At 47.9% G+C, this 26,656-nt stretch overlaps 1 protein-coding gene across 2 annotated transcripts in view; it reads right to left on the bottom strand.

Moving 5' to 3' along the window:
- Positions 1 to 26,656, bottom strand: part of LOC138447740 (complement C3-like) — a 2,843,165-nt gene that overhangs the window by 569,529 nt on the left and 2,246,980 nt on the right. The window lies entirely within an intron of this gene.

Below are 26,656 nucleotides of genomic sequence, written 5' to 3'. Positions count from 1 at the left end.
GACGGGAACATCCGGCCTGTGGATTACGCCAGCAAAGCGCTCTCAGAAACTGAGCAAAGATACTCCCTGATTGAGCGGGAGTTGCTGGCAGTCCTCTGGGGTTGCAGACATTTTCGACTCTATGTCTTGGGGCGTCCAGTGATGGTGGTGACAGACCACAAGCCCCTGCTTCCCATTCTGGCAGGGTCATCCTCGAAGCCCCCGGCCAGGATCGAGAGGTGGATGCCTGCTCTTCTCGAGTATGGAGTTACACTGGTGTATCGGCCGGGTGTCAACAATGCGGCGGACTACCTCTCCAGACATCCGGGAGTGCGTGGGGGAGAGGAGTATGACACCTGTGCGGAGGAGGCCGACGATCACGTTCGAATGGTCAGAATTGGAGGCTGCCGCGGCCGAGGACGAGTGCTTTCAGATCCTGAAGCACTCAATGCAGCACGGCTCCTGGAAATCCATCCTGGAAGCTCTGGCGGGACGAACCCAGGAGGCCAAGACAGGACTTGAACAACTATGGAAGGTCAAGGACGAGCTGTCGTTCTCGGCGTCGGGCCTGCTGCTTCGAGGTGACCGGATAGTGGTCCCCCAGTCCAAGGTAAAGGAGGTGATCACCTTGGCCCACCACGGGCATCAGGGAGCCGCCAAGACCAAGACGAGGCTGCGGCTGAAGGTTTGGTTCCCGGAGCTTGAGCGAGGGTCGATGACTATGTGGCGGCCTGTGTATGGTGCCAGGCGGCCTCTCCTCTACAGCGAGAGCCAGCCATCGAGCTAATGCCCCGAGGCACGCGGCCCTGGGAGGTCGTCCATGCAGACTTTGGATCCACGTCCGTAGGTACCCACTTCATCGTAATAGTCGACGAATACTCACGATATCCGGAGGTGGAGTTTGTCGAGTCGGTGGCCTTTGAGCACGTGGTTGTGGCCATGGAGAAGGTGTTTGCGGCCCATGGTTTCCCCCACACCCTGTGCTCGGACAACGGGTCGCAGTTCCAGAGCGAGTGGTTCTCCGAGCTTAAGGAGAGCTGCGGGGTTCAGCACAGGAAGGTGTCCCCGAGCAAACGGAGACGATGAGAGACTGATGCGGACACTCAACAAGACCTTCAGGATCGCTCAGGGACAAGGGCAGTCACTCCAACGAACCCTATACCAATTCCTGCGGGTGTACCGCACCACCCCCCATGCCTCCATGGGGGTGGCTCCGGCTGAGGCTCTGTTCAAGCGATGCCCCCGGGGTCTGCTACCCGAAATCGGGGAAAAGGAGCCGGGAGTGATTGACAACCAACAGGTGGAGGCAGACCGGCGGGTGAGGATTGAACAGGAGAACATGCGACGGGGTCTCCGGCCCCAGCGGCTCGAGCGGAGGATGAAGTCCTCATCCGCAACCGACACCCCCATGGAAAGCTCTCGCTCCCCTATGAGCCGGAGCCGTTGGACGTTGTGGCTGTAAAGGGGTCCATGGTGACGGCCTCGGACGGAAGGTCTGCTGTCACCCGGAACGTCAGCTTCTTTAAGAAACTAGGTGATCCAAGAACTGAGCCACCGCTGGAGCCTGACTTAACGGAGGTGCGTGAGGACGGAGGAGTCCCCTCCAGCCCACCGGAATCCCCGGTCCGGGGGACGTCTGCAGAAGGACTTCCCGTGCCGGAGGTAAGCGGGAGGTACCCCCAGAGGGCTTGGCGAGGGAAACCCGCTTACCTCAGCGAATACGTGCTGGGACATTTGTTTAGTCAACCGGAATGAGGGGATCCTGGTGGTTGACATTATTGGGGCTTTGGGCGCGAATTGTTGTTGTTAATTGTTTGTGTGGTTTGCAGTGTATAATAAAAAGCAGTTGTGTGTCCTCCCGAAAAAGGAGGAGTGTGGCGCTGCCCCGTGATGGGACGCGCACACGGCGGCGTGACGTTGTACGTCGCCGCGTGCTGTATGAATAAACCGGGCATTCCCGGCCACGTTAGAGCGACCGGGAAGCCTGAACTGGAAGGACGTGTGTCGAGTGTGGTCCTTCCAGGTTGGGGGCTTACGGGACCGCATGGGGCCAAGGACGAACCCCCAACAGCATGTGATTTCAAAGACAACTCCTGACTGGCGCAACAAATGTGAAACCATGCTCGTTGGTGTGAATGCAGTAAAGCCACTTTATTTTGATGTTTACAATTCACGCCATGGAGCATTCCTAGTTACCATGGTTTCCCCCTATCTCTTCTCTGTAGCAATGGTTTTGGCCACAAATGGTGTGCAAAACTCAACAATAAAGCACCAAAACCCAAAATGTTTGTCGTCTTGTGTAATGTAGTGCTCCTTTAATAGGGACGTGGTGAGTCCTGCAGAGACACGGGTCATTAAAATGTCACAAAAGTTAATAAAAGGGGCCCCCTTGCGGCTCTGCAGTGGAGACCCAGTCAGCGGCAACTCCTAGCTCCTGCTGCCTTTGTGTGTGCTAGTTACTGCCGTGTGATCGCGGCCCTGTGGCCTGCCTGGGCCTGTGTGCCCACAGTCTACTATCACCAGCGGGTGATCCTGCTGTCGGAAAGTGCCCCCTAGACTGTCATTCACTGCGTGGCGCAGTGCACCCAGGTGACCCTGGGAGCTTGCATCCTGCTCAGGTGCCCCTGGAGCACCACACAACAGTCTTGGTCAGGTGACACTGGGGGATACTCATGCTTGACTGCGTATTATGCGGATTTGTGAAGGGTGGTGGTTTCTGATTCCTCAGTAATACGGCTGCCTCTTCAAACAAGGCGAGCATAGAGAAAGCAATAGTCATTCATCAACTTCAGAGCACTAGGGGGAAGCCCGAGTCAATGGTGTTTCCGCGGATATCTGGGAAAATATGGCAAAATCTTCTAGATACTCGCCAATCACCAATTCTAAAGGCAGAACACCCTGTTCTTGAATTGTTTCTTTCTTCATAGCTGCATTGCATGCTATCATTTTTATTATTTCAAAGTCAAGTTTCTCATTACACTTATAATGAAGATTCCCCCTGCTAATAGCGCAGGGAGCTCTTGATTCTATTAAAGACAAGGAGGCGAGCATTATGCTTCATCTTCTTATTTATTAGCTCTCCAGCAGTTTCAACAAATCAAATAAAATGTCCATCTTTCCGATGAAACAAAAATTTTTTTTTTTCAAAACTTCATTTAAAAAAAACTTCATTTCCCATCAACCTAGGCCCTGTTCCCAGTATCCTGGTCATGTGACCTAGTCCTTCCTCTTCCTGTAGCCTCCTCTTCTTTGACTGCTTTTCAACTGCAATCGTAACCATTCCTGAACTGTCAACTTGTTACAAAAAGTCTCTGAACTGTAGAACTGCAAAACGATCCCTCGCATTCCAACTTGCGATCTTGATCAATGTTTCCTGTTCTCTTCTTGAACGTACTCAGCTGTTCTTCTGATCTTCTCGTAAGACGGAAAGAACAGTACATGTTAGGGCGGCGGATACACACCCTATTCTGGGAGGCAAACTTGTTATTCATTCGGTACATATCCTAGCATTATATTGTCATCCTCTATGACTCTCCCGTGTATCTAGGGCGGGAAAGTAATGCTCGCCTCCTTGTCTTTAATAGAATCAAGAGCTCCCTGCGCTATTAGCACGGGGAATCTTCATTCTATGTCAAGACGGAGGCGAGCATTATGCTTGTTCAAAGCTTCTTACCATAGCTTCTGCCAGTGTGTTAATTGGCTTAAAGTAAAACGTTCTGAACGTGTTATCACTCGCCCAATCGGCTGCTTTCAGAATATCCTGTAACGTCGCGCCCTGCCGCAGTGCTTTGGATGCCCCTGCTCCTCGCACAGAGTGTGCTCCAAATTTCGCCATGTCTATCCCTGCTAGGGTCATAACTTCTCTAACCCATCTCGCTATAGTGGCTGTCGCTACGCCCTTATGCGGCTTCCTGCGCGCTATCAGTAATTGCGTCGTCCCCAAGGGTCTCAGCTCAGCCGTTTTATTTACATACTCTCTTATACATGCGGCTACGCACCATTTAGGATGATCCTGCATATATGGGTACGCTATTGATGAGGAATCTGTCTTCGTTCTCTTGGCCAGATGGAAAGTCACTCCGTCTGGTCTGTATACCATTCTGTCTATTTCTAATGCTCTGACATCTGCCACTCTTCTACATGAAATCATGCACAGAAGCATTGCTAACTTCTCCGACAGTCTGCCTAACGATAGGTATCTATTACTGGGCCAGTCTGCCAATAATCGTAGCACGACTGTTACGTCCCATAGAGATTTATACCTTCCTAAATCTTATCCCTTTCAGGAGTCTGATCACTGCCACGTTCTCTCCCACCGGTACTCCTTCAATAGGCGTATGACCTGCCGATATTGCGGATCTATATACTCCTATCGTGCGGTAGGCTTTGCCGTCCTGCAGAAGTTCTGCTAGGAAATTCAGAATCTCTACTAGAGGGGCAGAAACGGGATGAAAACCTCTCCTTTTTTCACCACCTTGACCATCTGCTCCATGCTGCGTCGTAGCTCCTTCTAGTCGACTGAGCCCATGACTCTGCGATGAGGCTCGCAGCTTGTGCTGAAATTCCCGGGAGATTCCAACGTCTCCTGCTATCCTGCACGCCATTAGCGGCATCGTCCCCTTCACTCTCAGAGGGTGATACGACCCAACTGGGTCCGTGAGAAGGTCTTCTCTTTGCGGCAACACTCGAGGATAGTCGGCTATCAGTTCCATCAGTGCTGGAAACAAGACTTGCGACTTCCATATCGGGACTATTATTATCAGATTCGCTGCCTCCCGGCGAACTTTCGTTAAAGCTCTGCTTATCATTATGAATGGAGGAAACGCATATAGTGTCTGTCCTCTCCAATCTTGCAGAAAGGCATGGGGCCATCGGTTTACAATTCACGCCATGGAGCATTCCTAGTTACCATGGTTTCCCCCTATCTCTTCTCTGTAGCAATGGTTTTGTCCACAAATGGTGTGCAAAACTCAACAATAAAGCACCAAAACCCAAAATGTTTGTCGTCTTGTGTAATGTAGTGCTCCTTTAATAGGGACGTGGTGAGTCCTGCAGAGATACGGGTCATTAAAATGTCACAAAAGTTAATAAAAGGGGCCCCCTTGCGGCACTGCAGTGGAGACCCAGTCAGCGGCAACTCCTAGCTCCTGCTGTATTTGTGTGTGCTAGTTACTGCTGTGTGATCGCGGCCCTGTGGCCTGCCTGGGCCTGTGTGCCCACAGTCTACTATCACCAGCGGGTGATCCTGCTGTCGGAAAGTGCCCCCTAGACTGTCATTCACTGCGTGGCACAGTGCACCCAGGTGACCCTGGGAGCTTGCATCCTGCTCAGGTGCCCCTGGAGCACCACACAACAGTCTTGGTCAGGTGACACTGGGGGATACTCATGCTTGACTGCGTATTATGCGGATTTGTGAAGGGTGGTAGTTTCTGATTCCTCAGTAATACGGCTGCCTCTTCAAACAAGGCGAGCATAGAGAAAGCAATAGTCACTCATCAACTTCAGAGCACTAGGGGGAAGCCCGAGTCAATGGTGTTTCCGCGGATATCTGGGAAAATATGGCAAAATCTTCTAGATACTCGCCAATCACCAATTCTAAAGGCAGAACACCCTGTTCTTGAATTGTTTCTTTCTTCATAGCTGCATTGCATGCTATCATTTTTATTATTTCAAAGTCAAGTTTCTCATTACACTTATAATGAAGATTCCCCCTGCTAATAGCGCAGGGAGCTCTTGATTCTATTAAAGACAAGTAGGCAAGCATTATGCTTCATCTTCTTATTTATTAGCTCTCCAGCAGTTTCAACAAATCAAATAAAATGTCCATCTTTCCGATGACACAAAACATTTTTTTTTTTCAAAACTTAATTTAAAAAAACTTCATTTCCCATCAACCTAGGCCCTGTTCCCAGTGTCCTGGTCATGTGACCTAGTCCTTCCTCTTCCTGTAGCCTCCTCTTCTTTGACTGCTTTTCAACTGCAATCGTAACCATTCCTGAACTGTCAACTTGTTACGAAAAGTCTCTGAACTGTAGAACTGCAAAACGATCCCTCGCATTCCAACTTGCGATCTTGATCAATGTTTCCTGTTCTCTTCTTGAACGTACTCAGCTGTTCTTCTGATCTTCTCGTAAGACGGAAAGAACAGTACATGTTAGGGCGGCAGATACACACCCTATTCTGGGAGGCAAACTTGTTATTCATTCGGTACATATCCTAGCATTATATTGTCATCCTCTATGACTCTCCCGTGTATCTAGGGCGGGAAAGTAATGCTCGCCTCCTTGTCTTTAATAGAATCAAGAGCTCCCTGCGCTATTAGCAGGGGGAATCTTCATTCTATGTCAAGACGGAGGCGAGCATTATGCTTGTTCAAAGCTTCTTACCATAGCTTCTGCCAGTGTGTTAATTGGCTTAAAGTAAAACGTTCTGAACGTGTTATCACTCGCTCAATCGGCTGCTTTCAGAATATCCTGTAACGTCGCGCCCTGCCGCAGTGCTTTGGATGCCCCTGCTCCTCGCACAGAGTGTGCTCCAAATTTCGCAATGTCTATCCCTGCTAGGGTCATAACTTCTCTAACCCATCTCGCTATAGTGGTTGTCGCTACGCCCTTATGCGGCTTCCTGCGCGCTATCAGTAATTGCGTCGTCCCCAAGGGTCTCAGCTCAGCCGTCTTAGTTACATACTCTCTTATACATGCGGCTACGCACCATTTAGGATGATCCTGCATATATGGGTACGCTATTGATGAGGAATCTGTCTTTGTTCTCTTGGCCAGATGGAAAGTCACTCCGTCTGGTCCGTATACCATTCTGTCTATTTCTAATGCTCTGACATCTGCCACTCTTCTACATGAAATCATGCACAGAAGCATTGCTAACTTCTCCGACAGTCTGCCTAACGATAGGTATCTATTACTGGGCCAGTCTGTCAATAATCGTAGCACGACTGTTACGTCCCATAGAGATTTATACCTTCCTAAATCTTATCCCTTTCAGGAGTCTGATCACTGCCATGTTCTCTCCCAGCGGTACTCCTTCAATAGGCGTATGACCTGCCGATATTGCGGATCTATATACTCCTATCGTGCGGTAGGCTTTGCCGTCCTGCAGAAGTTCTGCTAGGAAATTCAGCATCTCTACTAGAGGGGCAGAAACGGGATAAAAACCTCTCCTTTTTTCACCACCTTGACCATCTGCTCCATGCTGCGTCGTAGCTCCTTCTAGTCGACGGAGCCCATGACTCTGCGATGAGGCTCGCAGCTTGTGCCGAAATTCCCGGGAGATTCCAACGTCTCCTGCTATCCTGCACGCCATTAGCGGCATCGTCCCCTTCACTCTCAGAGGGTGATACGACCCAACTGGGTCCGTGAGAAGGTCTTCTCTTTGCGGCAACACTCGAGGATAGTCGGCTATCAGTTCCATCAGTACTGGAAACCAGACTTGCGACTTCCATATCGGGACTATTATTATCAGATTCGCTGCCTCCCTGCAAACTTTCGTTAATGCTCTGCTTATCATTATAAATGGAGGAAACGCATATAGTGTCTGTCCTCTCCAATCTTGCAGAAAGGCATCTGTCCCTGCTGCTGCTGGGTCTAGCCTCCAGCTGAAAAATCTGCTCTTCTGAGTGTTCAGTCTGGACGCAAATAGATCTGCGTGTATCGGCCCCCAGAGCTTCTCTATCTGTTGGAAGGTTGCTCTGTCCAGCCTCCTGTCGCTGGAGACTGTTAGATGTCTGGAGTTCCAGTCTGCCACTACATTCTGGGCGCCTGGTAAATACTCTGCCGTCACTGCTGTTCCTGACTCCAGACAGGAGTGCCAGAAGTCCTTGGCTATCTCCGCTAACAATCTGGACTTCGTCCCACCTAAGTGATTTATGTATCTGACTGCTGAGATGTTGTCCATCTTCAGTAGTATACATGAATTTACTTTGTCCTTGGTGAAGGCCTTGATCGCAAAAGAGCCGGCCAAAAGTTCCAGGCAATTTATGTGCAGCTTGAGCTCCTCCGAACTCCATCTGCCTCCCGTTTGGAGTTCTCCACATCGAGCTCCCCAGCCTGCCCTGCTGGCATCCGATTCTATTACCATGTCCGGGCGGTCGCCGAAAATGGCTCTGGCGTTCCATGCCTCCATGTTCTGGAGCCACCACTCTAGCTCTGTTCTGGACTCTTGGTCTAGCGGCACTAGCTGATGGTAGTTGAGCCCTTGCTGAAGGTGTCTGATTTTCAGCCTCTGGAGTGCTCGGTAATGTAGGGGCCCTGGGAATATCGTTTGGATTGACGCTGCTAGCAGGCCCACAATCCTTGCGATCGTTCGCGGCGATGAGGTCGGACTGGCGAGGCAGTTCCTTATTTCGCTTCGAATATCCCGGATCTTCCTGTTCGGCAGCTCCAGGGTTGCAGACATAGGAATTCTATCCTCCTGGCGGGTCCGTCTCCGACTTCTCTTGGTACACCAGGAATCCCAGAGAGACCAAGAGGTTCGCAACCCATCTGGTCTGGTATTGAAGCGCATTTTCGCTGCTTGCCATTATTAGGATATCGTCTAGATAGATGATGATCCGTATTCCTTTCTCCCTGATCGCCGCTGCAACTGGCCTCATCAGTTTCGTAAATGCCCAGGGAGCGGACGCTAGTCCGAACGTGTAACGCTCACCTGATTCCCGTAGAGGCGCCGGTCTTGACTGGGCGTATACCGTATCTTCAAAGGTGATGTGTAACACACGGCTGGCTCTTTGGGCTGGACCTCTGTGCACTGTATGTCTGACTCGAAGGGTAAGATGTCTGCAGATAGAAAATATGGGATTAAGGAACTGGGTTATTGAATGTCTCTCTCTTCTTCCCTTTCCCTTCTCCTGTAGAACCCCAAAGGTTAACGCTCTCACCTTAGGTAAGTGAACGCCGTGCTCTCCATCTGCCTCGGGGCAGGGTGCTGTAACCAGTTTCTTCACTGGATAAGGGGAGCAGGCCTCTTGACTTCAGAGGACTGCTGTCTGTCGTTTACTGCACGAACGGTAAGTTTCGAGTAATTCTAATGGGCCTTATTCCGAGGCTGGAGCTATCCATGGAGTAAAGAGCACCATGGTAAGCAACCATGGAGCTATTTACTCCATGGAAATCCGGCATGGTGAATGGAGTAATTACCGGTCCATTCGAAGGTTGGAGGGACCGGTAAATCCCCATTCACCATACCGGTTCCCCATCCCCATTCCTGCCCCCATAGGGCTCAATGGGAATGGGGAAGGAGTAAATTACGGCACCGTAAATTACGGTGCCGTAATTTACTCCAAGGTCCCTTTGCGGGTTGGATTTTTAACGCCTGCTTTTGTGGCTAAATCGAACAGAGACCCTAGGAAAGGGATCGATCGCTCCTGGAGGAGTTGCCAGGAGAAGGTTCTGGATCTAGCGGGCCCACTGGCCAAGATCATGGACCTGGCAGAGCGGGCGAAAGATACGGGGGAAGAAAATGACCCGGAAGTGCTAGCGAACTGGGCTCAAAGAGCCGTATGTCTGTTAGGTAACGCAAACTGTGCGATATCCTCGGAGCGCAGAAGAGGACTACTATTGAAAATAGATCAGAAATTGGGAGACCTGTCCTCTTACGAGGCAGGCAAAGCTGCGCAAGGGCTATTGTTCGGTGAGACATTCGGAAAAGAGATGGGGAGGTTCGTAGGGACCTACACCTCATTGGAGAAAACACAAGCCTGTATAAGAAAGATTTTTCCCGGAAGGGCTTTTGGAGGGACCGGTCGGATCAGAGGCTGAGCGACCGGTCGCTATCAGACGTCCAGGAGGCCTCAATCGAACAGAGCACAATATTGGGAAGATAAGAATCCAGACACTTTCTTCCAGCCCAGAGGTCGCTTCCCCAGAGGAAGGCGAGGCAAAGGACAAGGAAGAGGACAGTACGTCCCCACAGGTGAGAACATCCGCATATCCTGCAGTTGGGGGGAGGACAGCGAAGTACTGGAAAAATTGGCGCGCGCTTTCCAGCGGCGCTTGGGTGCTTCAGTCAGTCAGGGGCCTACACATACAATTTACACAGACCCCAATCCAGTACAATGCCCCCAGACCAATAGTAGCAGCGCGAGCAGAGACAGACTTGTTGCAAACAGAACTACAGAGCCTAGCGGAGAAATGGCCCATCGAGCCATGTCTAGCTCCGAAATTCATAAGCAATATGTTCCTGGTCCACAGAAAAAAGAAAGTGAGGCCAGTCATAAATTTGAAGGACTTGAACGAGTGGGTAGTTTACAACCACTTGAAGATGGAAGGGACTCACCAGCTGAGAGACACGCTCAGACAGGGCGACTGGCTCGCAAGAATAGACCTGAAAGACGCATATCTCACGATCCCAGTAGATCAAGAATACCGGCCTTTCCTGGCGTTCAACTGGGACGGGCAATTATGGCAGTTTGCCACGATGCCGTTCTGTCATGATCTCTGCTTCCAAAAGGTCAGGGTTTTCCCAACTCCCTTGGAAGCAGATCCATAACCCAGGTTCCGAGTGCCAACCAGTCCCAATTGGGACCTTTTGGACCCAGTCCTGGCGCCAGTGGCACCAGGCTCATAAATATGCCCAGTCCCAGCGCTGGAAGCGCCGGGCTCATAATGCTTGGGTGGACTTACCTGCAGCAGACCATGCTGCTTACTTGCCTGCCAGTTGAGCCTCTGATCCTCTTCTGTTTGGAACTACTTTTCCTGTTGGGTGGGGCAGGAGCCACTCCCTAGATTCAGAACACTGGAACTCTTCTGGAAAGCAGGAACTCTTTTCTTACCTAGGCGTGGCTGTGGAAGGAGACACCTAAGCACTACAGGAGGCTATTTAAACCACACCCGATGGATGAATCTTGCTTTGCGTTATTCTGCATCCTCTGCAGCAGAACGCTCATCGTGTCTTCTGCATCTGATCCTGGGCCTAAGGAAAAAGGCTTACCATCCTGAATCCAGTCTTCAGCAACACCTATAAAGACAAGAAAGAACAGGTTAGCATTACGGTCTTCAGTGACAGCTCTTCACTTACCTGGTCCATCGGCTGTCACCAACGCCTCGCGCTGCATTCCGGCATCTGAAAGACAAAGGCTTACCTACTCTTCGTGCGCTCCGGAGGTCTTCACACTGCATTCCGGCATCTGAAAGACAAAAGCTTACCAATTCTTCGCACGCTCCGGAGGCCTTCGGCGCTGCATCCCGCATCTGAAAGACAAAACAAGGTGCGTTTAAAGACATTGGGGAACTTTAATACTCGCGTGCCATTACTCCTTTCCATATCTAACCCAGTGGGTATTCCGGCACCCTGCAGCCGCTCCGAACTTGTACCTGCAAAATAAAAAGACAGTTAGAGCGCATCGTGAAGCAGGCAACAAGCGCTTACTTACGTGCTTCCAGGCGCTTCTATTCATCACAAGGGCTCCATCTTCAACTCACTTCAGCCCGTCATCCGCCATCGCCGGAACCCTGCAAAACAAGAAACATCATTACTAAAGACTTTAAAGACATTGGCCCTCATTCCGAGTTAGGACTACACCATGGAGTAAATAGCTCCATGGTTGGCAACCATGGAGCTATTTACTCCATGGAATACCGGCATGGTGAATGGAGTAATTACCGGTCCATTCCAAGGTTGGATGGACCGGTAATTCCCCATTCACCATAGCCCTTCCCCATCCCCATTTCTGCCCCCATAGGGCTCAATGGGAATGGGGAAGGAGGTAATTATGGCAACGTAAATTACGGTGCCGTAATTTACTCCAAGGTCACTTTGCGGGTCCGGTAATTTACTCCTGCTAAAAGCAGGAGGTAAAGAGGGACCCGCAAAGGGAACTCAGAATACGGAGGTAAGGGATTACCGCCATCGGTGCCCTTACAGGCGCCAGTAATCCCTTACCTCCAACCTCGGAATGACCCCCAATGTTGTTATGTTTAAAAATGCTGCGGTTTTTCTTTCTAAGTTTCTCAGGCTCCTGAGAAACTTTGAAAAAAAAATTGCAATGTTTTCGAAACACAACCGCGTTGTGTTTCTGCCTGCAGCTGCTTTCCCATTTGGGGGTCTCGGGGAGCCCAAATGGGAAAGCTGCTGTAGGCAGAAACACTGCAGCATTTCTGAAAACAACCGTGTTGTGTTTCTGCCGGCAGCTGCTTTCCTATTTGGGGCTCTCGGGCTCCCCACAGGGAGCCCGAGAGCCCCAAATGGGAAAGAAGCTGATGTAGGCAGAAACACCGCGGCATGGAAACACAACGCGGTTGTGTTTAAAAAACACTGCAGTTTTTCATTCTAAGTTTCTCAGGCCTGAGAAACTTAGAAAGAAAAACCACAGCGTTTTCAAACACAATAACGTTGTATTTATGTTTGTGGTAGATTCAAAAGCTACCGCAAACATAAATACAACGTTTTTAAAGCTGCCGTTTCCGGGCTCCTCCAGCCTGGAAAACTTAGAAAAAAAAACATAGCTAATGTTTATTTAAAAAAAAAATATAGCACTTACCGGGATGCAGCTGCAGCTTTTCTGCCTGTAGTCTCTGGTCTCTGTCCTCCGAGTCCCGGCACCAATGAAGGAACCGCCACCCAGTGGTAGCTTTTGTTTACTACAGCTGGCTGGCTTTTCCTTCATTAGTGCCGCAAAGCAAAAGCAAGCACAGGCGGGCATCCGTTTCAAAAAATGGATGCCCCCATGTGCTTCCTTTGCTCAAAACTTTACATAGGAACTTAAAAAAAAGTGTGAATATTTTTTTTAATTATTGTCCATCTTTTTGGCCAATAATCATTTTTGGGCGAACCATTCCTTTAAGAACAGACTAAATCAGTGATTCACCCCCTGAAGTGTGCCTGAAACCTTTAATGAGTCTAGCAATTATTGTATAGAATTCCAGTAAAACAAATTATGTGTTATTCCTATTCTTTCTTATTTAGGGTCACTGCTTAAAGTGTTACACTTGTGGAACCCCCTGTTTTTTTTTAAAGAAGCCTGAACAAGAAAGACAGGTACTCTAGAAACAAAGAGCCACATGGCATTGGCCACAGCCCAGGAGCTTCAATTTGTAAAAAGTAAAAAAGTTTTTATTAAATTTATTTTTTAAGGGTAGCAAGGGAGACCACAGGGGTCGCAAGTGCGACCCCTGGCGACCCCTACTGAAACAATACAGTTCAAACAGAAAAGAGGTCTTGAGGCTCCGTTCTCAAGGCAGCACTGGTATTTCATCAAGTCTCAGGGTTCCCTTACCCAAGACTTCAACGTATCATCCTCTGGTTGGCGTCACCAGTTCGCTCACTGGGTTTTTCCTTAGTTTCTTTCACAACTCTTTTTAGCCTTTATCATTTAGGGCTCACTGGTCTAGGCACAGTTGTTAGACCACTCGGTCCACCCATCACAGGTCGCGCAACCAAGTACCTCCAAGCTCTGCAGCTCACACATGTCTTAAGGGCTCACTGGTCTAGGCGCAGTTGTCAGACCAAATGGTCCACCCATCACCGGTCGCGGAACCAGGCACCCCCAGGTTAGCTTCCTGGCATTGGCCCCACATGCCAAACTTATCTTGCCAGGATTTGCCCATATTACATTGTCTCCATTAATAAAGTTCACTTTGTGGTGGTCTGGTCCATACTCCACTTTTTGTTACACTTTTTCACACTTGCATTCTTTTCTATATGCCGCTTTTCAGAGGGGCATTTTCGTCTTGGCTTCTGTGCGGCTTTAGCTTTGCTCATAAAACATAAAGTTCTGCATTTAACGTGCCTACTTTGGCTAAAGTTCCAATTTTCATGCAGTTCGGTATTCAACAAATGTATTGCAACATTTGTTTCAAGTTTTCACTCCATGCAGCATTCAATACGCCTTATACAGCACTGCGTTACTTACATGCAGTGCTCGAGAAGCGCCCTGGCTCAGAGTGACTTCCCCGACACTTACCCGTAGTTCTGCGTTCTCTCTGGCAGCTCTGTTTGCCTTCTTCTAGCTCTGCCGGTAGATGGACCGGCCCCTGTGAGCCCCGCTTTCATTTCTGGTGCTCTGCAGCACACGCAAATGTCTCTTCCTTCTCCACCCGGACGCATATGGCGTACCTTTCTTCTTGCTCGCTTGCAGCAGCTGCTACTCACAGCCCAGTACAGAGGTTGCTGGTCTGGGGCTCCACAGTTTTCTTGAGTATCAGCTGGCATCCAGGCTTCATCACCCATCCCACCACAGCTGCCTCCTCACGACACGGGTGCCCCGCTGGCAGCTTCCACTCAGGCCTCCCTGCTCCCTCTCTACTTGGTTACACTGTCCTCTCTTTGTACACCTGCAACCTTTCAACTGGCTGCAGGTGTGGACTCACCATCAGACTTGCCTGACCATAATTAAGGGGACATGCCTGAGCCTCATAGTACTCTGTAGGCATCTTCCTCACCCCAATACCAAGGCTGAAAAATGTGTTTTCAGTGTTCATTGCACTCAGTTGCCACTTCCTCGTCCCAGTACTAGAGTGGTTAACTAGGTCACTAATGTTCACTACTCCGAGTTGCTTCTTCCTCGTCCCTGTACTGCCAGTTGGAAAATATGGGGAAATGAGGGGGACTGGCCTACAATAGCCCATACACGCCGGGGGAGGGCTAGGTTGTTCCTTAACAGGAAAAGGGGGGATACCATGTCTCGCCCATATTTTCCTTAACCCCACTTTTCTTCATCCTCTCTCTGGCATTTCTAGGGTGGCAATATCTTGAGGCATTATCCGGGCTAGTGTGATAGGGATAGCAGTACCCAATGATTGCATCTGGGATATAGGGTTCTCCCTTAAAGGGAAATGCAGACTATCGCGTCTCGCCAGAGGACACCTCACCTCCTATTCCCAAGGACCATCCACCCTGGTGATTCCCCCTCGCTTTTCCACCGTCAGGGTGAGGATCCAAGAGCAAAGGCCTTTCTCTGGCCACCTGAGAGGAGGGCTAAAGAGGAGTAGATGTGAAGGCGCCCTCAGGTTACTCACACAGTGAGGCCCCTGACTGCAGTCAAGAGGGGTTGTTTCAGATGTTGCTTACAAACCTCTTGAGTCCTTAAAATCTCTGAGACCTGTACAGCTGTTGTAAGATGGCTGGTGCCGAACAGGCTTTCTTTTGTGTCTGGAAAGTATTGGATGCAGAACACCACCAGGGAGAAAAATACATGGAGGAGGACGTTTCATAAAAGGGAAGGGAGGCACGTGTAGCCTGGCATACATTATTCTAGTGATCATGAGGACATAGATGAGGGAGGTTAAGGACCTGGGATCTGGCACGATCTGTAAAGGGAAAACAGAGGATAGGCCACCAAGATTGCAATTGAGTGACCGTGCAATTGAATGTGTGGGTGCCTCCTTTAATGGAGACTAGCTATGTAAAATAAAAAATGCCTCCACCTGCATAAGAGCGAAACCACCAGGAACACTGTAATAAGAAACATGCAAGGTTATCAATTGATAGTTGTATAAAGAAGCAATTACCTCCAGTCATATTCTTTCTGATGGGTTCTCTTCATACAAATTCATTGGAGTTATTAATTCTCTTTGACTTAAATGGAATTTCGAAATCACCTAGGGAAGGAAGGACGGTTTCACCCGAAAGGTCACCTTCTTCTAAGAGAACACTAAGTTAGGATGTAGAGTGTAGCGTGTGGATTTTGTGTACTGTGGTAATTCTGAATCAGGAGACGGACAAGATGTCATTTTGGTTTCAATATTTATTTTTTATTTTACCCAAAACCCTAAGCTTGCGCTGAGTTTCTTTGCCTTATTCTAGTGAACAGAAAAAGAGTCTAACAAGTGATCATCATAATGTCCTAAAAAAAACAAAATTGGCCATCCAAAAAACATATTCCAGTCTGACTTCTGTCCCTACCACTTTAAGCAAACAAAATCTAAGGGGCCAACTAAAAAAGGTACAATAAAGACCTTTGCCCAACCAAGGAAATGGTGTCTGGTTTTCTGGCCCCACTGTGAATTCCGTCGGCCATAGAAGGGGCACTTGGCCCCCTGGTAGAGTTCAAATAAGGACGTCAAATGTCTCTTCTACCTTCCCCGCCTCAGGAGATACATCAGTCAATGATTAGTCTCTTTCTCCCCATCCTCTATCCTTTTGGGCCCTCCTGGTTCGTAAGTTCACACCAGGTACTCTCCTGGGGTTTTGTCCCAAGGAATCACTTAATGATTTCTCCTGTAAGTGATCTCCAAGTTTTTGCCCCTTCTTGGGGACTCAGGTTTCACACCCCACTTTGGGTCTGATTTTACCTTTCCTCCCCTCCTCCCGGGACCCTGAAGCAACTGCGTACCATATGTGCTTGTGAGGTATTCCCACGGGTAGGCATGCAGGTTAGCTGAAGCAGTCTCTTCTTTCCAGTTTCCACCCATAGTGGTGTGTACGGTGGAGCCAGTGCTTCCATCCCGCTGGGTACTTGCGGGACTTCGGCTCCACGCTGTGACACTCATCCACTGCTGGGGCGGTTCTGACTGCTGTGATTAATTCTATGGATCCCTCACTAAACCCCTGCCTAAAGTCTCCTCTCAGGTAGCCATGGAAAGGCAGACGCTTCCTGATCCTGACCTTGGGGTGGTGTTCTGCGGAAGGATCGCTTCCATGGGATGGGACGCAGTGTTTGTCTTCCTCCAGAGAGGATACTTTGTAATGGCAAAGTATATAATGGCTTGTTGTAAACATTATTTTGCGGTAGCACAAAATCCACATGTAAACAGGGCTAAAAACACCCACGAAACCCTAGATCTCTCACAACCCCAGAGACTTGTAAAACTCAAGATCTCCCTTACACCCAAAGGTACAGTGAAAGAGAATTCATAGATAATAACAACCTAATAAAAGAATTGCCTTTTCCTTTTCAATCAAGTTTAGCGACCAACCTTCATGATATTTCTTTAAAGCGTGTTATAAAGTATGAAATGAGTTGTGGACGTGAAAATCAAATGAGAAAACCTAACTTTGTCATTAGGGACTTCAAGTCCCGTAATCCTATAAGGACTGGGACAAGGAAGATAACTGATTGAGGCAGATTGCCCACACCTGAGGGAGACCGAGAAGCTTAAAAGGCCCCCGCTGTTTGCAGACAGTCCAAACTGCTGGAGGAGAGAGAAGACACTAGGGCCATTGCGTGGCAGAGAGCAACTGTTGATCCTGATATGGTCTGTGCCTCAACTCGTGAATTGCAGAGATCGCACCACAGGATGCGTTCGAGAGGGAAGCAATCAAGTCTACAGAAGCTGTGCAGCGGGAAGCGAAGACGAGAGAAGTTTTCCCTTCCCAAAGGCTATCTCAAGTGGCTGGCGTGCACCTGAAGGCCTCGAGGTCTCTGGTGGCTGGCCTGCATCAGAGAACAAGAGCTCCATTACCAAGGGACGTGGGCGGCGGCGAACTAGAAGAAGAGGTCTGCCTCATTGTGAGAAGTCAAACGAAGAAGAATCTGCAAGTGGCGAGAGTAAGAGGAGAGCCCATCTTACCCGCTGAGTTCACAGGATGTGTGTGACCCCAGAGTGCTCCATCCCCGCTCGTCAATGCAACAAAAGTGTTCAGCGAGTGAGAGACACACGTGTGACTGGAAAAGCAGCCTTGAAACCCACGCTACCAAAACAATACAAAAGCAGCACTAGCGATCGACCGACAGTGATTTACAAGTTACTTTTGAATATCAAAGTCTTAAAAAGCAGCGAAAACCATATTATACAAAAGCCAACAGAATGTATTGTAATAAATGTGAGTCTATTGAAACACCAACAATATAATTGCCCAACATGGTTGAAAGGGAATACCTACACGCATTACCCAAGCCAAGAGAGAGCTAAAACAAGATAGTTACAAAAAGAGTTATTGACAACCGCGGCAAAGGGCCATTGAAAGATTCATAGACAGTGGCAATTGTTACTTGTGGTTGTGATTTGCTGTTTGGGCAGGGGAGTATAATGGAACTTCAAACTGTTGAAGTGGGCCTGGGAGTATAACAGAACTGCAAACTGTTGAAGTGGGCCTGGCAGGAGAGTACACTAGGTGGTAGTTAAAGAGGTGCTAAAAGGGGTATTGACAAATACCATTTATGTTGAATGTGAGACTAAATACATTTCTGGCAAATCATCCTGATCAAGACGCAAATTATGTAGGTTGTGATAGTAAAGGTATACCAAATTGAACGGGAACTTTCTATTAACCAGATGAAGCTGTTAAATGTATACCGAATTGAGACAGAACCTCTCAATTGATGAGTTACAGCTACTAAAGACATTTGTGGCAAAAACCATTCTGACCAAGATAATTATTGCTGCTTTTGGTGACCTGAAGAATTGTTCAAAGATGGAAAGGAACCTTCTATTTTCTGAGTTGGAACTTTTGTTGACAAATTGAAGTTATACCAAGTGGAGTTGGAACTTTTGTTGACAAAGCGGAACGATATCAAACTGAGCTGGAACTTTATCTTGGTGAAGTTAAAACAAACTCTGGTTGAAGATTATCGCAAATCAGGATGTCCTTGGTTTTTCTTTTCTTGAACAGTGAAACAAAAACACGTATAAACTTGGGGAAGGGGAATTCGCACAAGTTACAAAGAGAGACTGTGGTGACATTACAAATTCAATTTATATTGTTTGTTGAAAATTGCTGTACATTTCCATGTTTATTATATATATGTACAAGTGTGAGGGAGAGATATCCTTCGTTAGAGTGTTTCTTTTAGTTTCTTTCAGGCAGGAAATCCTCGTCAGGGTAAGTTTAGTGAGGCGTTCATCCAACCTTATCTTATCATAAAAAGGCTTTCATTGAGAATTCATCACAAAGTTGTCAGACTCACATTTCTGACCCCTCACACTGCTTGACAGTCTTCTGGGGCGTGTTTTTTCTTTGTTCAGTGTCTCGGCATGGATGATCTGCATTCTGCAGCTCGGGCTCTTGCTTCCTCCTTCCACACCTCCCAGGAGGAGGTTTTTGTCCTCCTCTGTGGCTCTGTGGTCTACCTTGCTCTACGGCAGCAATTCTGATTGGGCCTTTATCCTTCACACATCAAGGGGGAGGATCACCTGCTCTGTGTCAGAAAAGGTTCAGAAACCATGCCACCCATTTGTGTAGAAAGGTGAAAGTTATTATACAAATTAACTCTTAAGGCTTTTGAGACAAGGGATGATTACATATATTCCTGTTTAGGGATTGTCTGTGCCCTAGGGTGTGTTAAACTTAGTGGGTTCACCTCCCTAGTCCGAAAGGTGGTGGCTCCCCCTTAGGAAGAGGGCAGAAATTCCCTGGATTCGTCACAGTACCCTTCTAGACCAAGTAATTGCAAACAGGAGGAAACGTTTTAACATAACAAAATGTCAGAACAAGGATGGTGAGAGAGCCCCATCAAAAAGATAAGGCAAAGTTTACATCCCACAGTGGGACCACAAACTGAGGTGGAGGAACCAGATTTAACATACCACTCAAAAACTGTAGAACGGTTGGAAGTAGTGAACTGTGAAGTAGGAGCACTGCTCTGGCATCATCCTAATAACAGAAATAGCCTCCAAATGGCCTATAAAAGTGAATCTATGCTATTTAACTCGAAGGCTCTTCTGGGCCAGAGAAAGCAGAGACAGCAGAACTAAGATTGTAGGGCAGGTCAAGGGTTCAAGATCTCTCTCGCCACATCAGGATGAGAATGTCCTACACTGTTAGCTATAAGAGGCTTTAGTGGCAGGTCACCGGGCAGAGAGGAGCCTGCTGAGTCTCAGGTGAAGGACTCCTGACTGGAGAGAATTCTGACCAAGATAATTATTGCTGCTATTGGTGACCTGAAGAATTGTTCAAAGATGGAAAGGAACCTTCTATTTTCTGAGTTGGAACTTTTGTTGACAAATTGAAGTTATACCAAGTGGAGTTGGAACTTTTGTTTACAAAGCGGAACGATATCAAACTGAGCTGGAACTTAATCTTGGTGAAGTTAAAACAAACTCTGGTTGAACATCATCGCAAATCAGGATGTCCTTGGTTTTTCTTTTCTTGAACAGTGAAACAAAAACACGTATAATCTTGGGGAAGGGGAATTCGCTCAAGTTACAAAGAGAGACTGTGGTGACATTACAAATTCAATTTATACTGTTTGTTGAAAATTGCTGTACATTTCCTTGTTTATTATATGAATGTACAAGTGTGGGGGAGAGATATCCTTCGTTAGAGTGTTTCCTTTAGTTTCTTTCAGGCAGGAAAATCCTCGTCAGGGTAAGGTTAGTGAGGCGTTCATCCAACCTTATCTTATCATAAAAAGGCTTTCATTGATTCATCACAAAGTTGTCAGACTCACATTTCTGACCCCTCACACTGCTTGACAGTCTTCTGGGACGTGTTTTTTCTTTGTTCAGTGTCTCGGCATGGATGATCTGCATTCTGCAGCTCGGGCTCTTGCTTCCTCCTTCCACACCTCCCAGGAGGAGGTCTCTCCTCCTCTGTGGCTCTGTGGTCTACCTTGCTCTACGGCAGCAATTCTGATTGGGCCTTTATCCTTCACACATCAACGGGGAGTGTCACCTGCTCTGTGTCAGAAAAGGTTCAGAAACCATGGCAGCCATTTGTGTAGAAAGTTGAAAGTTATTATAATAATTAACTTTTAAGGCTTTTGAGACAAGGGAAGATTACATATATTCCTGTTTAGGGATTGTCTGTGCCCTAGGGTGTGTTAAACTTAGTGGGCTCACCTCCCTCGTCCGAAAGGTGGTGGCTCCCCCTTAGGAAGAGGGCAGAAATTCCCTGGATTCGTCACAGTACCCTTCTAGACCAAGTAATTGCAAACAGGAGGACACGTTTTAACATAACAAAATGTCAGAACAAGGATGGTGAGTGAGCCCCATCAAAAAGATAAGGCAACATTTACATCCCACAGTGGGACCACAAACTGAGGTGGAGGAATCAGATTTAACATACGACTCAAAAACTGTAGAACGGTTGGAAGTAGTGAACTGTGAAGAAGGAGCACTGCTCTGGCATCATCCTAATAACAGAAATAGCCTCCAAATGGCCTATAAAAGTGAATCTATGCTATTTAACTTGAAGGCTCTTCTGGGCCAGAGAAAGCAATAGACAGCAGGACTAAGATTGTAGGGCAGGTCAAGGGTTCAAGATCTCTCTCGCCACATCAGGATGAGAATGTCCTACACTGTTAGCTATAAGAGGCTTTAGTGGCAGGTCACCGAGCAGAGAGGAGCGTGCTGAGTCTCAGGTCAAGGACTCCTGACTGGAGAGAAGTTCAGCCCGATCTGAAACAATCAGAATCATTGTGGTCTTGAATCTCAATAACATCCTGAGAACATGAAGGATTACAAGAATTGGTAGACGCACATAGAGGTCCACGAATTGGTAGACGCACATAGAGGTCCACTCCACTAGAAACATCCCCCAATACTTCTCTTTGAGGAAAGTCCCGGGAGCAGAACAGCGCACACTTCCTTTTGATACTGGAGGTAAACAATTGCCTTCACAGGTTTCCCAAAGGTCAAAGATATTTAGACGGATCTCCTGGCAAAGCTCCGATTGTGGTTAAAGAACCCTGCCAAGGACGTCCACCACCACATTTTATGGATAGGTTATTTATAACACGCTTAAAACCCAGAGGTTTCAAAGCGTATACCCGGGGATCGAACCTGTGTTGCTCCGTGTTGTCTTGCTTCCAAGGCAAGCATGTTGCTTCTGACCTATCCTCCCAAGACAAATTTTCCGACCTGGTAAGATTGTCTGCTGGAAGAGACGTAGTTCCTCAAGGCCAAGAACCATAGCCACATCACTTCCCAGTGCAGCGGCAGTGACGCCACACCACCCCCTTTGTTGAGTTAGTGCATGGCCCTTGTGCTATCCATCAGAATCAGGACACTCTTCCCCTGGACCGACAGAAGAATGGCTATCTGTGCAAGTCTAATTGTCTGCAGCTCTGAAAGGTTGATGTGGAACATGGCCTCTGCCAAGAACCAAAGCCCTTCACATTGAGATAGCTAAAGGGAGCAACACTGCCCTTCAGAGAGGCGTCCTTAACCACTGTGACCTGCAGCCACCATAGAGTCCAAAATGACTCGCCAGCCATTAAGTGATCATGCCAGTCTCAAATTAGGTGATTGTGTTCCACACGCTCGAAGACCAGAAGGAGGTCCATCATGTTGCCTGAAAACTGACCCATGAGACCACACATGCCATTGGAAATATCAAGCCTCTGACATCAGACAGTACAGGATGCCATGAGGCCCAAGAAGGGAGAAATGCTGATGCTGGTAGGGATAATTTGTTCTGCAACCTATTGACCATCTGGGGGAAGTTCTTGACTAAGTCCTAGTGTGGAAATGCTTTTCACAAGCACACATCTAGGACTTTTGGGATGTAATGACTTGATGGTTGTCACTTGTGACTTTTTAAAACTCTTGGAAAAAAAGAAGTTGTGTAACAGATGGCGGTGTGTTGCAAAAGGAACAACACCTTGTCTGGCTAATGAGTCCAGATGAGCCAATTGTCCTGGTAGTGGAGGAATTGCACCTTCTCCCTTTTGGGACTTGCTGCTATGACCGACATCTTGGGGAAAACCCTTGGAATGGCGTTTGGGCCACAGGAATAACCCACAATGGTAATGGGTACTGCCTATCACAGTCCTCATCTACTACCTTTTCTTTAGCGGAATAGGCACATTGAAGTAAGTTACATGCAGGACCACTGGTGCCACCTAATAATTCGGCTCTAGAGCCTGAAGGTTGGGTGCTAAGGTAACCATCTTGAATATGCTCTTTCTGAGGTACCTGTTCAAGGACCTTAAATCCATGATAGTACAAAGCTGACCCTACGTTTTTGGATCTAGAGTAGTGGGAGTACCCCGATCTCCCTGCTTCATAGCCAGAATCAGCTCTATGGCTGCTGTAACGAATCGCGGAATTCAGTCACTTTCCCCAGTTGTGCTACAACTAAACTAGGGTGCTCGTCGTCAAGATGAAAGTCCAAATGAAAGGTCTGTCCTCCGTCTGAAACTTCTGGGTGGCTTTTCAGCAAGACCGCCTCAATATGAGATTCTTAAATACTCTTTTGCTATTTCTCGCAATATATTTCTCAGTTCTTTCCCAGGTTCTTCTGTCCTGTTTCTTTGGATTCTCTAGTCTGGCGTGTTTACTCCCAGCTCAGAGCTGGGGGTAAACACGACAGAAAAATACCAATTTTCGGCACAATTACTGCCAGCGGTATGCAGTGAACCCAATGAGATATGGGGACTAACAGTTAGCGCCCAACCCATGATCCGGCTGTAATACCGCCGGACGGGTGGGCGCTAACGCTAATAAAGTTGGGTGGTATCCCAGCCGGGATACTGCCCAGCTCCTGATCAGGCTGCAAGTCAGGGCTTTCATAGAGATATGGCCTAGATGTCATGGCCGGAGTAATTGACCCTGACAATAGGGGTGATGTAAAGATTCTGTTACAGAAACACGGAAGCCATGCATATGAAGTCAAAGAAGGGGAGAAAATAGCACAGGGAGTTTTAGAGACGGCTATATTCCCTGTTCCCCAGGAGGTTTCTGAACAGTATAAAACCGAAAGTGGTCACCAAGGTTTTGGAGATGCCGACAGACCTCCGAAAGATAAACCAATCCCACATTCCAGACCTAGTTTTCAGCCAACATAATGATCCCATTCTAGTTGAGGCTTTCGCCAAAGCGATCCTGGAAGCAGAAGGTCAGGCTCAGGCTGGCACCTTCTTTTTTGTTAAGAAGGGCCTCCTTTTACAGAGGGGACCTAACACACGAGGATTTTTCTGTGCCACATATCGGACGTCTTACAGGTGTGATGAATCTGAGGATGTCGTCCCTTCTCCCCTATGGGCAGACCTTTCCCATGAAGCCAGGGCGGGGCGTCCATAGTACAATAGTCTCCCTGCGGGTGGTGCACCGAGGGAGGATCACATGTGGAAGGAATCCCCTTATGGGATTGGGACGACCATTCTCAGAGAACACGGCATGACCCTGCTTCAATACACCCAACCCCTTCTCCAACACCAAATCCTCCTTCCCCCTCTCTAGATAGAGCCAACGCGTACTATTGTCAAAATAGTCAATCTAATATACTTAATAAGACTGAAATAACAAGATGACAAAATATAATTGTATTTGTATTTATTGTGTTTTAGATAGAGCCTTTGTCCAAATCGCTTTACATTGTACATGCATATGGTTTTAAAACTGCACTGTGAAAAAGATGACCGGGAGTCCGTGGATCACGCTAGAGAACCAGAGTGAGTGGTCTAGCAAGTGATTGGCCCAAAGAGGTACAACAGTCCTGCACAGGAATTTGAAAGAGACTCCGCTGTGGCGATCCTCTGAGGAGGAACTGCAGAAGCCATGCACAGGACAAGCATATGAGAGCCGAAGGAGAACCCGAACGTAGTCCAGGACGGAAGGACTAGCGGGCTTCTGCCGAGCCCAACCTCTGGGTACACCAGGCCCCGGCAAATAGCGAGAGAATGCGCAGCCGGGAAGAGTCAGACATCTGCAGAGCCGCTGCAGACCCTGCCGGTTACTCGAGCACTAACAGAGTCTCGCGAAGGGACGCAGCTGCTCGGTAAACACTGGTGCCTACATGGAAGAGACAAACAGGTACGCAGGTTACCCGAGTGGTGTTAGAGCTCCGGGGAAGCAACGGGGTGAAAGCAGAAGCTGGAATGAGAGGGTCTGGGACCGTTAGAAATATCGAAGTCAACGTATAAGAGGGTCTGGGACCCCAAGTATAACAAAGATAGAGAAACAGGAATCGTATGTTTGGTAGGAGAGTGAACCACATAGATATGATAGCGAATTGCGAGTCTGGGACCTGCACCCAAATAAGAAGTCAAGAATAAGAGGGTCTGGGACCCTGATGATAAAAGGAGTTTACCAGGCAGATTCCTTTCTATGCTTGGCAGGGGAGTAAACCAAGCAGAAACAAGTCTGGGACCTGCAACCATATGAGAAACCAGAGTTTAATGTAACAAAGAATAAGACGGTCTGGGACCCTGTTAGAGAAAGAGAGACAGTCCATGAGAGGACACTTGCTTGGCAGGAGAGTGAATCAAGCCGCTTAGAATATTGTGAGTCTGGGACCCAGCACCCACATGAGAGGTTAAGCATAAGAGGGTCAAGAACACTGGAGCTGATATAAGAAATCCTACGTTTGATAGCGAACTGCGCCAAGTTAGTAGGACAAAGAAGTTTGAATCCAAGAAGTATAGCATTGTGAATTGCCAGTGACATTTACCTAAAAGGATAAAGGGGCTTGGGATCCCAAAAGGAAGGAAAGTGAGATACGAGAGTCTAGGAGAAAGGAGCACAACCGTAGCCTATATTTGTGAACACTGTTTATTTTCATCAGTTTTCATCACGAGAGAAACTGGGAACTGTTTCTGTTGTTTGGAGCTACCATGAACACTTTACTTTGAGAAGAGATCATCCTTGCACAGTTGCCTTAAGTTATTAGTTTTAGGGACAGAGAACACAACAGTGAAAGGATTTTTAGTTTTGGCGCTTACCCTCTTTGGAAGATCTACCTTTAGAGGGAGTATCCAGAAGAGATTTAAATAGGGGCTGCGAAAGACCCTGCTTAGCCCCCTGTTGCCAGTGTCTTCAAATTCATATCCTGACAAGAACCACACTGCACCACATGGTGTCCTGACTACAGGCACCCAGGTGCATAGATAGGGTAGGGCCTGAGTGGCTGTAAATGATCACTCAGCATATGTGTGTGGGCATTTACAGATGTTCATGTCACTGCGGTGGGCCCAAACACATTAGCTTCAGGCCCCAATTGTTAGACAATCCTGGCTACGCCTCTGCAGGCACCAGAGGCAGATGTTATGAAGGTCTGTCCCAAACATCCTGCAAGTGCAATCCCGACGGTGCTGAAAACAGTTCTTCTGTGTTCATGGCATGCTGCACAGAAAAATATTATCTCTGTGAGAAGCATTGCGGTGCATCACGCTGCGTGTACGGAAAAAAAGGAACTGCTGTCAGGGATCATGGTGTGCCCTATATGCAGTACTGATGCCACTCTCAGAGCCATGGAGTTGGACCATAGAGGTGAATCGACACTGAGATACTCTATGCCCTCTGCTGTGGAAAGTTCCCAATAACAGCTGCTGCTGAGGAATGAATACCTAAGATGAGGAATCTGTGGGAGGATACAAACCATTATGAATATGCATTGTTGATGGTAACATGCCCACTGGTAGTTTAACTAAAAATTATACCAGTAAGAAAAGAATGGTAGTAATATTTGTATTAGGGTGTGGGGTAATATTGCAGTAATACAGGGACCAACATAAGGAGACTTGAATAGGAGCAACAAGGATCAGCCAGTAAGCTGGGGCTTTAATTGTCTTCCACATGTGTTCAATTGCTCCTTAATACACATTCCCAAACATGCATGGCTAATGTCACACAGGGCTCCAGTTGGCCGGGGGAGTCAAACGTTTCTCCTGGTAGCTGTTGGTATCAAGCTTACTTGCCTCTCACAGGCCACAAACAGGAGCTATATAGCTCCCAGTAATTTTGAACCCTAGTAATATGTCTCCCGCACACCTGCCGAAACATAAACATGAAGCATGTAACAAACTATGCATTTGGATGAAAATGCAGGCCGATTTACCTTTAGTCCCTTTTGTATGTCTACCACGGACTGGCAGTGATATGAATATTAATAATTTTACCCACATAGGGTG

Source organism: Ambystoma mexicanum, chromosome 3q (assembly GCF_040938575.1).
Source record: "Ambystoma mexicanum isolate Mex_15411 chromosome 3q, UKY_AmexF1_1, whole genome shotgun sequence".
Taxonomy (NCBI): domain Eukaryota; kingdom Metazoa; phylum Chordata; class Amphibia; order Caudata; family Ambystomatidae; genus Ambystoma; species Ambystoma mexicanum.
The sequence above is the reverse complement of the archived record's forward strand: the minus strand, read 5'-3'. Positions and strand labels throughout refer to the sequence as shown.